This window comes from Brachyistius frenatus, unplaced genomic scaffold, assembly GCF_029030835.1.
Source record: "Brachyistius frenatus isolate BFR_SWC_R1_liver_20210118 unplaced genomic scaffold, ASM2903083v1 Contig_55, whole genome shotgun sequence".
Classification (NCBI taxonomy): Eukaryota; Metazoa; Chordata; class Actinopteri; family Embiotocidae; genus Brachyistius; species Brachyistius frenatus.
In genome coordinates this window covers 2061050-2074280 of record NW_027210654.1, presented here as the reverse complement: position 1 = coordinate 2074280, position 13231 = coordinate 2061050, and the positions used below count along the sequence as shown (strand labels likewise).

General features: G+C 39.7%; 1 protein-coding gene across 1 annotated transcript in view; it reads left to right on the top strand.

Annotated features, from left to right (window-relative positions):
* The window catches only part of cdh13 (cadherin 13, H-cadherin (heart)), a 315876-nt gene that overhangs the window by 100817 nt on the left and 201828 nt on the right, over window positions 1–13231 (top strand). The gene's annotated exons all lie outside the window — the stretch shown is intronic.

Genomic DNA, 13231 nt, shown 5'->3' with positions numbered 1-13231 from the left:
GCCAATTCTAACAGTTTATTAAAGTGTCTCTGACTAAACCAGCGACAGGAGGTGTCAGTTTGCCTGCTAGCAATCAAATCAGCTTTGCTCCACTGCAGTCGAACTGCCATTGATTCCTTAAGTGTTTGCATGATTCAAGAGTCCACCATATTTGAACCCTGTTGTAGAGGATACCTGATACTATCTTGTGATTGCACAGTTTTCTCTTTTTAAAATATTTGACACATAGCTCCAAAACCTGTGAAGAAGCAAAAGACAGAAAGCCGAATAGCCACCAATGCTTCAGACAGGTCTGGTATGCTGATACGTCTATCTACAGGCAGCTGTAAGTCATAGGAGTTTGTATGCCTCTACCTCTGGTACTTTGGGTATTTGCAACATTCCCACAGAATATATTACAGACTATATTTCCTTCACACTGTTTAAGGGGATGTTTTATGTCCTGTTGAAATGACTTTATGCACAGCTTCTCTTCATTATAAGATGAAAAACCGCATTTTGAGTTCTTAAAATTGTATTGATTTCCAAATGAAACATCCTGTTTAGTTTTTTTTTTTTTTTTAACCATCATAAATGTATAGCATTTTTTTCAGAGCTATGTTCTTTATTGAGTTGGCGTTTTGTGTTGGACATGAATTCTGTGCTGTCCCGTAAATTCTTTAGCTTTCTATATTGGTCCAAAGAGGATATGGCCAGTCTGTACTTTTGGAGGGAATTCAACTTTTGTGCTGCACTCTTGGGAACTTAAATTTATCTCTGGTTTGATCCTGGTAAACTGTTTTCCCAGGTATGAGGAGATAAATGTGGGCCACCTCAGCTTCACTGCCGTCTTTAGACACAGCAAACACATGGGAACTGGTTCTAGGTTCCTTTTCTGTAAGCATTGGCACAAACAAATTCATGATTAAATTCAGTGAAAGCTTTTCTGTCCACGACCTTGAAAAAGGTATCCAAACAGAAAATGAAAGAAAAAGGGGAGCATGTAACAAAGGTGAAAATGAACTGGGGTTTGATTCTTTGGTGAACATCCATACACGTCAGCAACTGAAAGCCTCAAAAATAATATTTAAACATAATGCAATGGTTCATTTCAGAACAAAAGTACTAGGTTTGCTATGTTCCAGCTCTGTATTTACAAGCTCTGCTGTAGGTATTGAATCTGTTTGTGTGTGTGTGTGTGTGTGTGTGTGTGTGTGTGTGTGTGTGTGTGTGTGTGTGTGTGTGTGTGTGTGTGTGTGTGTGTGTGTGTGTGTGTGTGTGTGTGTGTGTGTGTGTGTGTGTGTGACACATTGCAATTATAAAACCGTGTGTGCGTGGTGTCATGCGGTTGTTTCTTCCACTGCAATGTTTAGCTGTCTTGCCTTTAAACATGGGTATTGTCAGTAGCAGCTGCAAAGGACAGCCATCAAACAAGCCACACATTTCTCTTCCCATCACTCTCACAAACAAACAATCCGCACAAATTTCTGCTCCTCATTATTTTATAACCTCCTCTCCATGCATTCTTTGTATGCTTCATTTCTATGCACTACATAAAGTATTACTCTGATTATCAGGAGAAAAGTTCCATTTTGGCAACGAGACATAGGCAGCTGTGTTTTGTGTTATTTTGGAATACCTGTTATTTCATGATAAGTTCACAAACATTTGCATTCAGCCAATCCCTGAGTTTTAAATTTTCAAAAAAGAATCCAGGTGTCAGTCACAATTTAAACGGATGTCTAGACTACTTAAATTTCCATGCTCCATCTTTGGGTCCAACCTAAAACGAACTGTCTAATATCCTCTTTCAAAAGTTAAAGTGAGCCTACGAGACTCCTTTCTTCTTCTTGCTGCTTGTATACCTGTGGGTGTAAACACAAATAGTGTATCTGATGACACATTTTGTCAATATCCTGTGTTTCCTGTGTTAGGTGCTTGTATTTTTACTTTATCTGTTCTTGCTCTACCAGCAGCAGTGTTTGTATTGGAAGTGATATAAATTTTGAAGATAGACTTTCAAACTGCCAAACAAAATCTGCCTATTTTTTTTTTTTAATTGTTTTTCATTTATGACACAGACGGTAAATCAATTGTTACTGTAGTTTTCAGTGACTTTTTAAATTGCTGAAGAATTCATTTTCTTGTGTTTACAGTGTTTCAGTTTTTTCTTAGCTGTCATTGTGTTTTGTACTCTGATACAGAAAACGATTAGATACAGAAAACGATTAGATGTTTCCCACAACAGCAAACAGTTTCCTCGTCTCTCTCCGTCCTTCCATCTTGCTTTTTGTCTTTCTTCTCTTCTCTGAGCACTGATTTTGTTTCTTCATTTTTAAGATATTCCTTTCAAAGGGCATGACGTATTATCTGCTCCACTGAGAAGTCTAAATACAGGCACTTGATGGGCATACCAAAAATAACAATTAAAAAAAAACCTCAAAACAACTTCTTAAAATGCAATGACTGTGTGCAGGAGCTGTAATGTGTGTGTGTGTGTGTGTGTGTGTGTGTGTGTGTGTGTGTGTGTGTGTGTGTGTGTGTGTGTGTGTGTGTGTGTGTGTGCGTGCGTGCGTGCGTGCGTGCGTGCGTGTGTGTGTGTGTGTGTGTGTGTGTGTGTGCGTGTGTGTGTCCGTGTCCAGATACAGAACATAATGTCAAAAAAGCATCGCTCGCACCCTTAAATCCTCCACAGTATACTTTTGACTGCACCAACAAAAGCAGCACCTCCACAACACCGTCAACTAGACGTTTTAAATGACCTGTGCACTCGCTTAAGAGATAATGATGGCGGCTGTCATAGCAGTGACAGAATTACTTTCAGAATTATTGTCAAAAGTTTTGTTCAAACCCGCATGCTACTTTCTCGTCTTTGGCTCTTGGCCTAGAGCCCAGCATGGGTTCTCTTGAGTGGCCAGGAAAAGTGCTGAGTAACTTGGCCGGAGCCTCGGGGGCTCAACCTGGGTGTTACTGACTTCCTGAAAGCCTATCGATCTGCCTGAATGCTTGAATACGTTGCTGGATGTCGACTTGTGTGAAATTATGCTTGCTTATAGATTTCTGTGTGTGAGGCTGTGTGTGTGCTAATGTGAATTTGTGTACTTTTATGTGCATGTCCAATACACTGATTGATTGAGAGGTTTGGGTGTTACTACAGTTTGCAGGAAGAGTTCTTTTTTTCCAGCTTTTATCTGGTTGGCAGATTTGCCCTGCTTTCTTTTGGCCAAATCAGATATTTTTAAAAACAGACATGAACCTATTTACATATATGCCACAAGTGCACTGGTGCTGTTCACAGGGAATACTCATGGAGTATGTGTTATGGAAGGGGCATGAAGCCACAGCAAATATATACATGAACACATGTCTAATCTCGATGCCATCTGGCATCTTATCTTATCTTGTGCATTCACTTTACAGATGTACAGGCACACTCCTACACTCTACCAGCACTAAGGTACATGACGAACAGGGCACAGCTTTGGTTGAGGTTCTGCATCGCGAAAAGCGTAGACTTTATGCCTCGTTCCAGTTTCCATAAAATCAGGGAGCATATTCTTGTTAAGCCTGTCAAATCGATGCAATATCAAGCACAGTATAATGCAACACAGAGCCAATCTCCCATATCAAAGGATGGAGCTGTTGATGGCTGAAATAATCCTGACATTGAAACTTAAAATGAAGATAACCTAAACTGTGGCTGTACTTAAGATCCAGCTAACAATTGAAAGATCATCTTTACAGTATCAACTAAGTACAGAGTTTTGTACAATAACAGATAAAGAGATGGCATGTTTTTATGATTTATAATGACATACCAATTACATAACAACATAAGTTAATTTATCTGATTGATACGAGGGGTGATACCATTTTTTACAGACTGACGCAAACACACTGATGTGAATTAAGCAGGTGAAGGCAATAACTTCCATGAATACCCATTCCAAGTTATGGTGCTTGATCAAAAGCAGCCCTTGTGTTCCATGGATTTTTGTGACCAATGGCGTGTGTTTATTTAGGATCTTACCGTGGACTTGAGCAAAGAGCGCCTTTGTAATTCTGTGTCAAACTCTGGAAATTCGCAGGGTTGTGCTCAGCGAATTTGTTCCACTGGGTCAGACTGTCAACACAGAGTTTAACTGGGATGTTCTGAGTCGTTGGTTTTCCCGACATGACAACACGCACTCTCACAGGACACTGAAAAACGGGCGACATACTTTATGATCACCCCTCATACTGTATGTACAAAGGTACATATTATTTGTGATGAACTTGACCATGTGCAAAAAACTCAAATTATATAATGTATAAAACTCTATGATGTTTATTGAAGGTTTTGAGGGAATTTGAAGCTAATGTGGAAATAAAACTGCACAATAGATGATAGGTAAAAATAAAACTGGTCCTTGTGTTAAACGCAGAACTAATCACCTGATTTTGTTGAATTGAGGCTCGCACACACACACTGCAGTTGCTTTTGTGTCACATACCTACATGATGGTTGTCTGTGAAAACATGCCAATTTTAATTTCAACTGCACCTGGCACTGAACCCTTGCATAGTTAAAAACCGTGGTTGCTCAGAAATGATAGTAATTATAGTCATATTTATTTATCTAACACTTACCACGTGTAAATGTACGAGGGCTAGAGGCCAACGTCAAATGCCGTATAAAGAATTTGACATCACTTTTTGAGATATATGAGACAAAGGCACATCTTTGGCGAGCGCGGAGTTACACTGTTTGTTTCTCTCTTTCTGAATACTGTAATCACAAATATTTTCAAATCAAATCGGACAAAAACAAACAAAGGAAGTACATCCTATAGAAATTGTTGGATTGTTTTAACATATTTATACAAGCAGTGTCTACAGATAAAGGTAATATTCTTGAACAACACCACAAGGAAATGTAGTTGTTTCAATCATTGATTTAACAAAAATATGAATTGATGTAATATTTTTCTGTCGGAAAAGTAAGTACGCCCTTGGTCTCAGAGGATAGTATTTCCCCTCTGTAGCAGAAATAGCTTATAATCATTTTGAGTAATTGTCCACCAGTCAATCTGCTTGCTGACATTTCTGACAACTCTTAATTTCAAGGTGTTTGAAGGTTGAATGCTGATAGTTTTGAATCTTCCCAAAACATTCCAAGTGCCACAAATCTGGGCTTTGCTTTACAAGTGTGCTTTGGATCATTTTCCTGTTGAATAGTTTTGGACAGAAGGCTTCTTCAAGCACTCTGTCATTCATGAAGATGTAGAATTCATGGATGAATCAATGACTACAAGCTGCCCAAAGCAACCCCAAACCATAACATTTCCACCACCGTGCTTCACAGTTGGTATGAGGGTCTTCTCCTGAAGGGTTGTCTTTGATCTGCATCTTTGGTCTACTGTTACTTTGGCCAAACAACTCTTTAATTTGTCTTTCCAGAACACATTATTCCAAAAGGCCTGTTCTTTGTCTATACTCTATGTTCATTGGCAAACTCTAGTTTTAGGCCAATGCTTTTTTTTATGGACAACAAAAACATGCGTAAATATTTTCTTGTGAGTGCTGTGAATGATTTATTTACTGCTTTTTCCACCTCAGTTTAGCCATCAGAACTCAAGCAAAGTCTGTGGCACTGTAGACTTAAGGAAAGAGTGCAATTTCTGGGAATTATGTCAAGATGTTTAAGTGCTGACCTTGTGACTGCGCCACTGAAATACATCACTCGTGGTCACGAGTAAACATGGACATCAACCATAACATTTACAGATTTAGGAAAGTGGATGTTTTCAGTGATCAGTATGTGGAAGATGCAGGTACAAAACATACCATTCTAGTACTTTAAGAACCCAAAAAGCACTGCTTGCTGCAGTAATTAATTAATGGTCACTGACATTTTCGGTGTCCTCCCCTGTTGCTCCTGAAAAGCCAGATTGTCAGTCAATTGCACTCATATGTTTCAAAGCAGATGGAAGGACCTTTGGCCACTAGAATTTGTTTTGGCGCTGAGGTCTATGATTATTTTTGCGCTATTCATCAAATGCATTAATCTGTGATCTCTGGAGCGTTTGTCTTTTCTTAAGCCAAATCCATTGATGATGGCTTATGTTTGGTTTATTGATCTGGAGACATGTTCAGATATTCATCACCAATCACTTGACCCAGTAACTGCTGTTTTGCTGATATATTCATGGTCTGGTCAGTTTTGCCTGAGATGACTGACAGTCGGTCGTTATACATTTTACTGGCTGCCTGGTGGTGCAGATGAATGACCGACAAGATTTTCCTTTTTCTAAATTGCTCTTCTACTAATCAGACACCTAATGCACTGAATGTTACCTTTTGATATCTGGCTTGCGGATGATGCTGATTTGTTAATGATGCAGAGATGTACCGTTACTACATAGCACTGAAACTGATTGACCATTTGATGTGTCTTTATATGACTACAGCTATGATTCTGTGTGCCTCTCTCTGGCAGGCTGTCTTACTATCTTCTCATGGCATCCTGCCCTTCCCCAGCCCTCTTTGATGAAACGTTTCGCCCTGCCACTGACAAACAAACAGGCTGATTGAAGTTTGTTATGGTGCTCGAATAAACCTCACTCATTCGCTTCAGATCTGTTGCTGTGGTTAACCTTGTCAAGCTAGGCTTCAGGGCATCTCAATCGCTTAGATACGCTGGTATATTTTCATTTATATTTTCACATAAAACCCGGGTGAGGAGTGCAATTATGGGTTTTGAAATAGGAATTGAAATGAATTCATATTTAAACAGGTGTAACCTTGAAGCAGGCAACTTCAAAGACCAAGCCTGTAGGCCTAAACATTCCTAGCTTGCTCTGAGACACCAAGATATGTTTACTGTTGCTGTCAGTGTTACATATGCAGGCACAGTGAAAACCCTTGACGAGTATATTTTTACTCGTGGGCTGGCATGCTCATTGATGAATGCATGAATTAATTAAATAAATTTAAGTGGAAATTGTTCACTTTCCCACCGGCTTTACACCAGTTACTGGGAAACGCTGACAGGTCCACTTTCTTGCATCATGCACCAGAGGCCCGTACTATGAAGCAGGATTGTGGGTTTGCAAGGTAACTTCCTGTTTAGCCCTGGGTTTTCATGGTTACGACACACTTCTTACTGTAATACATTGCCATGGTAATTTATGCTGCAGATCTAACCTGCTCCAGATGAGATTATGTTTATGATAACGGATCAAAACGTATAAAAGCACCACCTACCGCCCAATCAGTTATCTTGGAATAAAATGCTAATGAGTGCAAAGCGTGGACAGTGAAGGTCTCTTAGGGGGACAAACGTGTTCAGAGATTGGCAAACCCCTTTGGCTTTCGTTTTTGATTTTCTGAACGAGACAAATTGATTCAATTATATTGTGCTTTTGTATGCCGATATCATCCTGCAATAGTGACTGATTGAAGCACTGAAGCCTTGTACTTGTACTTATAGGATGAATGCAAGCCTACTTACCGATAAGGCTAAAATTGTCATAACACCATAAGAATAGGTCGAAGCAACGTTCTCTTTTAATGGAATACATAAATGTGATCAGTCAGAGATGAGTCAGATGTATTCGTATCCTAATCATGCAGCAGTGACATTAACTCAATCTATTTACGCAATCACATGGTCTATGATTTTTTTTTTGCCGGCTGACCTTCAGAAGTTGCACCTGTGCTGGATACCTGGATTATGTGTTTAACTTTTGGCTATTTGTACAATATTATAATTTGCTCTTCTTTTATCAAATCTGTCGCTCTGAAAGCAGTATACTTGTCCATGTTTTTGATTGGTTATATGCTGAATAGACCGCCCCTTTTACGTGAACATGCTCAGCTAGATTGTGAAACCCTGAGTTGATAACCACCATCGCGTGACTGCTTAGTGTGATCATGTTTGTTAGGCTTAGCAAAGCCAGATAACTAAAACATATCCTGGATATGTTGAACTTGTACCGGCCCTAACCAACATGGAATAAATACATAAAGATATTTGTAAGACACTTGCTTTTCCTGTCGTCGTTTGACAAGTGCAATTTCCTGTCCTTATCTGCCTCAGACCCCTCTATGAAGTGCTGTTCGTAATAATGAGGGTCTGATTTGGTGGGTGTTGTCTTCTGCCCGAGTGTGTGACTATCAGTGAACAACTGAGAGGAGAGCCTGTGACTTTGTTTGTATCCTGATGAACGTGGATGATTATAAACAAAAGTACTGCAGCCCGTTGGGAGAAATACACACTGCAATTATGGCAGAGATGAGATGCTCAGAAAACCTTGTTAAAATCAAATAAGCCTGAGGTTCTTTGTTGTTTTTCATGTTTTGTCAAGGCTGAATATTGTGATTGCAAATATCCAAGTTAAATATGACTGAGAAATATGATAGATATGAGGATGGATGGATAGATTGTTCGTTTGAATTTTTGGTTGTCCTTTTATTAGGTGCATGGATTATTATAATTTAATGTATATGCAGTTAAAGAACGGCCACTCTTAAGACTGCAAATGTACGTTATTTAGAAATTACCCACAGCAGTTTAGCGGCCTGGTTCTGGCAACATCTGAAGCAGCTGCAAATTCACTTGTCCTTGTCATGCATTATAACATCTGGCGAAAAACAAGAAACACAGCTGATCCATGCTGCCAGCAAAAGTGTCTGCTGCCCATTGAAACGTTTATTTTTAAAGAAAGTACACAGTACATGTTCTATTCATGAATGGTCTGTTTATAGTGATCTTAGCAGCATGGCTGGCAACGTCAGTCAGTCCAGTTTGAAAGTTTTGTACAGACATTCATATCTGCACAGGATAAATCCCAGTCACCATCGGCCAATCGGCCAATCATCAGAATGGTTACACAACAATTCAGCCAATAGCTATTAATTTAAAACCGTCAACCTCAAAGGATAAGCAAAGCTATTAGGATTCATCCTCAAAGAGACATGGATATCTGTACAAAATAACGTGCCAGTCCATCTATTAGATACTGAGACATTTCAGCGAATGACAGCTTTGACTTGATGGTAATGCTAAAGTCAGGAGGCTGTAAGACTTTATTCTCTGAGCCAAATGTCATTGCAATGATTGAGATATTTCACCAACAACAAACTTCAAGGTGGTGCAAGAGGAAACAAAGTCAATACATACACCCTTAAAGAGCTGCTAACATTGCTATAGACTTATAGTTGTGTATAAGTGTTGGTTTTAATGATGGCAGAAGGAAGATGTGGTGCAGCATTGGGAGAGAGACCATTTTTAGCACAAGCACAGCGAGAACTTGAATAATCGTTGGACTCTATGTGACTATTAGTCAATTCATAAATTACGCCTGATAAGACGTCTGGTGTCAGCTTTACATGATACTGCAATAAATTAGAATGAGACTAGTATTAAGTTCATTATTCTGTGCAAATTGTGTGTGTGTGTGTGTGTGTGTGTGTGTGCGTGCGTGCGTGCGTGCGTGCGTGCGTGCGTGCGTGCATGTGTGTGTGCGTGTGTGTGTGTGTTGCCTGGCAGCAGTGTCTTGGCATTCCTGGCCTGGTAAGGTGGACGAGCTGCAACTCAATGCGATAACAAGAAGAGGATCATCCTGAGCCCCGAGCAAGAGAGCTCCAAGTTCCCCCTCGTTATCTCAGCCTAATTACTCTCTGTGTGTCTCACTCACTCGCTCATATTTTCTTTGTCTCCATTTTACTGATTTACAGTCATAGAAAAAGACAAATAGGAACATCAGTACCCACAGCAGACAGAAACAGTCCAGAATTAAGCATCTGTTGTTGTTGACTGTGATAACAAGGAGAGTCTAACAGACCAAACGATCAAATTATGACCAGTCCAGCTGCTGTATTTATCACTTACACCAAAAAAATACAAATAACATCCACGACAAGGTAAAAGATGGTGATTCTGATTTGAATGAAACTGCTGTGGTTTCAGATAGCTTCAACTCTGCACAGTTTGTAGAATGACTGTAACTTGGCTGCTAAGCTGTTGGTGACTGTTCTATTTTGTAAGTGCCAGCTTATCATAATCAGCTTTTGCACATTTCTAAGCTGGTGATTCAACATCTCTGAAGCTCAAGTAAATAATTTTAAGAATGTCAGTCCTGCACTGTGTAACTTCTCCACTGTTTTGACAGTGTTTATTGTAGCTTAAAATAAATAAAGAAATAAAACAACATTAATGTTTTTCTGAGAGCATATGTTCACAGTGACATTTTAGAGCCCTGTTATTTATCATCACATCATGTGTTTCAATTCCTTCTTTTTTTTTCTGCTAGCTCTAATTAATTGCAAAGTGTGAGAGAACAACCCAAGAAAACAGTAACTTTCCAACGCTAATAAGAAGCTGTGCTTCCAAAATGAGCAGATATCCAATTATTTTCCTGGTTTCATCTAAAGTTAAATGTACGTGTTTTACTGAAATACTTTTCTTATAAGAATTTGAGCTGACAATACAATCAAATATGAATTAAAAAGCTGTTGTTGTCGTCACAACTTCCGGTCATGGCGCGGTGCTGAGCAGACAGGTGTTGGAGCCTCTCCACCAACTTCTAAAAACTTCACAGCCGAACAACCCCAAATAACCACTACAACCACAGACCTCTACACAAGCGGAGTGACCGTCTAAATGCCACTAAAGCCGGCAAAGCAGGCACAAAAACCTGCGAAATCAGACTCCACGCTACACAGAAAGCTAACAGCGATGCCAGTGAAGCAGCAACGAATGCAGGTACGGCGACCAGCCCAGGCCAGATCCTGACCGCTACCCAAGTAATGAAAGAAGACTTCGTATCGGTCACGGTGCGTATCACAGAAGCTGACGACAGAATTAGCACTATTCAGGGCGACATCGTATCCCTTCTCGCTCCAAATACTGCCGCGTAGGCGGCTATGGAGGAGCTGGTCCTTCAAGTGGACGACTTGGAAAACCGCAGCCGCCGCTCCAACCTACGTCTAGCGGGCCTCCCCGAAAAGAAGGAAACGAGTGATATGTGTTTATTCTTTAAGAAATGGCTTCCTGATGTGCTCGGATGAGGATAACTTTCCTGGGCCGCTGCTGATCGAGAGAGCACACAGAACCGGTGCAGTTAACGACGCTGAAGTTCGCTCAGCGGTGCGACTCAGAACAGCGATAATGAAATTCCTAAACTACAAGGACAAGACCCGGGTCAAGAAGGCCGCCAGAATTAAGGGTCCCATACTCCTGCATAACCAAAGAGTCATGTTCTTCCCGGATATCTCTACTGCGCTCCTCAAGCGAAGAAAAGCTTTTGATCAAGTGAAAAGGGACCTGGCTTCTCTCTCCGTCCCGGACCTGCCCTACGGTATTATCCACCCGGCTAAACTCCTGATAGCACACAGGATGAAACGCCACACTTTCAACACGGTGCCGGCAGCGGAGAAGTTTGTGCAGGAACTAAAAGGACTATTACCGGGAGTCCGTGGAAGACGAAAACTAGACAACATAATAGTATCTTACAAGGACCTCTTGAAGATCACTGTGCCTCAGTAGGTATGTTCCATAATGCATGCTGGACATGAACGAACAATAATAATTCATGCTGAGCGTTAACTATAATTGTCCACATTATTTATAATTTGAACCTAAATTTCTGTATCTCTTCCAATCATTCCCACTTTTGCCACTATCGTCCTTTTTTCAAACACAAAGAAAACCTTTATACATTTTATCTGGAACAACAAACGTCCGAGACTTAGACTTCACTTGCTATATTTGCCATATGACAGAGGTGGACTGCAATTACCTAATCTCATATGGTACTTTTGGGCAGCAGCTATGTTTTATATTGTTGAGGACTATCCCCCAGTGTAGGTCACGATGGAATCCCAATCAGTTACCATCTCTATTAACTTGTATATGTATTCAGCAGATAAGAAAAAGCTAATTAAACGGACACAAAACTCATTTCCGAAAAACACAATAACGGTCTGGCAGTGCGCTCGAACATCTTGGTGAAATACAACAACTATCCCAGTTCTCACCGGTTTTCGGTAATGAGAACTTTCGGCCAGGTAGGGCAGACCCAGGTTTCAAATCCTGGTGTACGAAAGGAATATCCAAGATGTCATTCAAAGAACTTCAGACCACATATGAAATTTCGACAAAGCACATTTTTAACTAACTTCAGATCTGAAGTTTTATCATGTTCAGTCAGAGCAACAGTTTAGAGCTTCCCACTTTATTTATTCTGGAAGACATCACTTCAGAGCACCAGGAGGTCAAGGGGCAAGTGTCTTTATTGTATAATTTGTTTGTAAACAAGTGCAAAGAATCACCAAACAATATCTTGCAGGCATGGAAAACTGACTTTAATTTTATTATTTAAAAAAAAAAAAAAGTCATTGTATTGGTGTGTTACTTGCAGATGTTCAGACTGCGTATGTTTTATTTTTGTTGTTTATGTTGCTCCTCTTTTTTATAAAAGTTAATAATGATATGTTTAAAAAAAAAAAAAACCTGTTGTTATTAAAAAGAAAACATGTGCTGCTTTAGTGTGACATTAATTAATGCTCTGTCCGACAGTTTTCTGGGTAAGAACGCGAGTGTTCTTCTAGTTTTTGATTGCCCTACTAATGCTCGAAACTTTTACTGTTTTGTCAGTAAAACCAATGCTTTCTTCGAGAAATTATGCATATATAGTAATAATTTGTCCTTGTAGTTACATTTTCCTGGGAAATGTAATTGCTTTCTCAACATAACATTTTTTTGAGGAAAGTAGCTGCTGCATTTTTGTATATGCAGTTTGCAGAGAGGCAGTTGTGGTGGAAAGGAATCAAGTACATTTACTCAAGTATTGTACTTAAGTACAGTTGTGAGGTATTCTTGACATGAGTGTTTCCATTTGATGTTCCTTCATACTCCCACTCCACTGCATTTCACAGGTTTTTTAACAGCTTTAGTTGCCAGTTACTTTTAAGATGGAGATTTGACACGATGGGTAATTTAAGAAGCTTTTAAAATACAACACATTGTTAAAGATCGAAGCAGTGGTTTCCATCCCATTTAGTATCTGACATCTTACAAAAGGCAGTGTGTAGTCTGGGTCACATTTCAGATGTCTATGCGTCGTTAACATTTCCATCCAACAGTGATTTCCCCCCTCCAAACTTTTCACATGGTTCCAGCTCATTAAATGTTCAATATCTCAGAAAACTGAAAACAGATTTGTGGATCACAACATAGTTTTTTTTCTACTTTCCTCTCTCAGTAATC